Source organism: Echinops telfairi, unplaced genomic scaffold (genome assembly GCF_000313985.2).
Source record: "Echinops telfairi isolate 266 unplaced genomic scaffold, ASM31398v2 ScPeMD7_4225;HRSCAF=4972, whole genome shotgun sequence".
Taxonomy (NCBI): domain Eukaryota; kingdom Metazoa; phylum Chordata; class Mammalia; order Afrosoricida; family Tenrecidae; genus Echinops; species Echinops telfairi.
In genome coordinates, this window is record NW_022108124.1 from 18,737,724 (window position 1) to 18,741,891 (window position 4,168).

Here is a 4,168-nt window from a genome sequence, read left to right on the forward strand (position 1 = left end):
GGGCTTTTACAGCTCTTATAACAATCCATACACCCACTGTATCAAGCATATTTGTACATATGTTGCCATCATTATTTTCTAAATGTTTACTTTCTATTTGAGCCCTTAGTATCAGCTCCTCTTTTTTCCCTCCTTCCCCTACCCTTGTGACCCCTTGATAAATTATAAATGATTATTTTTAAAACTAAAAGATCATTTTATTGGGAGCTCTTACAGCTCTTAGAACAAGCCATACATCCATTGTCTCAGGCATATTTGTACATCGGTTGCCATCATCATTTTCTAAACATTTACTTTCTGTTGAGCCCTTAGTATCAGCAACTCTTTTTCCCCCCTTCCCCCCACCCCATGAAAGCTAAATCTTAAGCCAGGCAGAGAAGGTCAGGAAACAAGTAAACTCAAAATGTAACTCCATTGCATTGAATTCCAGTCCCTTGAAGCATAGGAACGGAAGGTACTTGGGGTGTGCAGGCTAAGTGGAGTGAAAATTGAAGCAGGGTGACAACTGTGTAGGTTAGACACTAAGTTCATCACCCCATCCATGCTGCCCGCTCCTGTGACAACCAGACATTTAGTCTCGGGAGAGTGTAGACCAGAGAGTTTGGACAATGATAGAATGCAAATGAAGAGAAGGAGGTCATGTGAAAAAGACACTCAACTCTTCCCCTGTTTGATTCCCAGAATGCTGATGGGTCTCAAACCAACTCCCTGACCTCAAGTTGATTCCAATTCACGGCTACCCTGCAGGACAGAGTAGACTACTTCCTGTGGGAATCCGAGACTGTGGGTCTTCATAGGAGTAGAAAACCTCATCTTTCTCCCGAGGGTGGTTTCAAATTGCCGACCTTGTTGCAAACTGGAGACCTTTAGTCTCCTAATCTCCCAATTGCACCCCTGACCCAAAAGATAAAACCATTGACAAGAGTAGTTGACCCAGTCAGAATATCAAATAGTAAGGTTCACAGTCCAGCATGTTTTCTGGTGTCCCATTCTTAACCGTGAGGAAAAACCAAGGTCAATAGGTAGGGACAAAACCAAACTATTAAAGTAACTTGGAGGTCAGACTATTAACATCCTTGGAAAAATCAGACTAGAAATTGCATACTTTAAAGTGTAGGGTATCTTTTAAAATACCTTGACAATGGAAACTATAGAATAAATGAAAATGGAATAAAAGCATTGGGAAAATTAGGTTTAGGAAATCTCCCAAGAATTAGAGCATGAAGATGGAGCAAGAGCAGAGTGGGCAATGAGGGAGAAAGAGAGAAAAGAAATGCGAGGATTCACCCAGGACGTCGGACACTCAGATAAGAGCTCCAAGAGAGAGGGGACGTTACCACTGTGGAACTTCTCCTAGAAAATTGCCGAGAGCTCAGTGCTTGTTTGTTTCATATGAAAAGAGTATACTGAGTATCCAGTATAATGAGTCAAATATGCACCATACATATTCAGAACACTGAACACAAAAATAAAACCCTAAACACTTCCAGAAATGAAAAACAAAGAAGGGAAAAGGGGGGAGATGTTTCCATACACTGCCAGTGAGGAGGGCTATGCAACACATTCTCTCAAAATTCAGTGGCTTAAAACAGCAATTACATTATGCTCACAAGGATTGTGGGTCAGGGATTTGGGAAGAACATAGTAGAAATGGCTTGATTCTTCATCACGAGGTCTTCAGGTAGGAAGAGTCAGCGGAATGGATGCAACGAATCACCTGAGACATCCAGCTGTCCGCTAGAACCTTAGCTGGTTGTTAACTGAAGCACCGCACCTACCATCTCTCGTGGCCCTGGTCCTGCGCCATTGTCACCACTGATGTGTTTGAGCCCATGGTTGCAGTCAACCCACCCCTTCAAGGCCTTCCTCTTTCTCACTGCCCATTCACTTTACCGCGCATGCTGTCCTCCTCCAGGGACTGGTCTCTCCTGTCAACATGTCCAAAGCGTGAGAGACCAAGGAGAATTCCGCTGCACTTCTTCTGAGACATCTGTCTGTCCTCTGGCAGCCCACAGTGACACCGAATACTCTTCCTCAGCACTGAAATTCACATGCATCAGTTCTTCTTTGGTTTTCCTTATTCAATGTCCATGCTCATTAGGTGATTGCAAATCCCACGTTCGCATCAGACACACCTTAGTCCTCAAAGGGACGACCTTTTATTTATTTACTCAACAGCTAAAACAATTCAATTTGATTTTCTTTCTTAAATGGTCTTATTGGGACATAATCCAAATATCACATGACTGATAGTTCAATCATGTAAAGAAGAGTGGTGCGATTATTATCATAATCACTTTAGAACATAATTGATGAACAGAATCGATTTTCCCATTTTCCCTACCTGCCCATGCTGTAGCCCCCAGGAAGCATTCATCCAGTTACTATCTCTATAAAACTCACCCATCCTGAATTTCATATACTGAAGAACATATGGGGAAAAAAATTGTCAAAAGAGCTAACAACAGCAACAAAATAGAGAAAAATCCCAGGTGAGAAGAAAACAAGAAAATATTAAACCCTAGAAAAACTTCAAATGGGTCAGGAGGGTGATCAGATGATAAGGTGTTAATTTTAACCAGTGTTCGGCGTGCCAGCAAGGCTACTCTCCTCCGTGGTTTATGTTCACTTGGAATTTACCACAGGGTTTTCCACATGTATCTCCCATCACTTTTTTATTTTAAGCCGATAGAACTTGTAAATGGGTCAAAAGGGAGATCAAATCAGATGTTACATTTTAATCTATTACAGTTGTCTCCACAATCCTCTGTCCTGTGATCAGAAGGAAGCCACCGGAAGCTTAGTCTACATGGAGAACTTGCCGGCGGATTTGGGGCTTCCACTGTCATCCGTAGCTTTCTGCAGACTAGGAGCTCACAATTTAAGCTATGATACTATTCCCTCCTTTGGATTTGGATTAGATTATATGTAATCCTTGGATTACACAGGCTGGTGTGTTTTTCCCATGTAGACTCAGTTGATGCCTCACTTAGATGTTTATTTGTTTGAAGATAAGCCTTTAAGAATCCAGATGTTATTCTTTCTGATAGCTGGGCACCATCTAGTTGTTTTTTCCCCACCACATTTTGTTGTAGTGTACATATCTTTGTTGACCTCTTTGTGAGGGATCATATCAAGCAGGGTCATGTCATAAGAACTGATTGTTCTAAGACTGAGGTTACAATTAAGTGCAAGTCCAAAATTCATTCATATCTATGGTTTATATATGTCTCCGACTCACCTTAAAGATATTATTGCTGTTTTATGTTATCAATCATCTCCCTGGAGCGTAAGGATGTTCTGTTGATAATGTCGTTAATTTAGCCAATGGTAAAGAATTTAAAACCCAGTTTAGAAAAGGAGATTATACAAGTGTAGGCTGGCCCAAAACCACAATTCATGAATTATTGACCTGTACAGATTAAATTCTTAAGTGACTGGACACTGTTTACACAAACAACGAGGGTTGGTGTTACAGCAAAACTTTCAATAATATTCATTGACAGTGGTAGAGCCAGACCCACCAGATTAATACATGTCTTAATGAAGCAAGAAGAACACTGAACTAGTAAGTATATGGTAGTCTGAAAGTTGCCATTTCTATACCCTTGGTATAGCTGTCTTCCGCTTCTTCTCACACCATCATGTTTTGGCCTTAAGTCCAAGGGCTACAGGTGAACTTGGAGTAGAGCCCAGTACACTTCATGGGGTTTCCTATCAAGTTCTTCTGGTGAAACCTATGAGGAATGCTACCCAACTTTTAAAAGAGATTTGACCAGTGGATTTGCCTAAAGCGTCCCAGTCTGGGAAACACACGGGCACTTCTACCTGCTTTATGGAATCATGGTGAATCTGAGTTAATCTGATGACCGTGAGGAGGGTTTGTTTGTTGGTTTTCCTTTGGTTTGACTTCAGGCAGCACTGTTCATGGACACGCGTCGTGTGAAATCCTTGACTACTTCAATCTTTTCTTTTATTTTCATGATGTTGCCTATTGGTTCATGTGTGAGGCTGGTTTTCTTTACATTGAATCGTAATTCATAATGAAGGCTGCAATCCTGGGTCTTCATCAGAAAGTGCTTCAAGTCCTCCTTGCTGAAAGCAAGCAAGCTTGCGCCACTTGCATATAGAAAGTGGCTAATAAGCCTTCATCCAATCTTTAAAAATA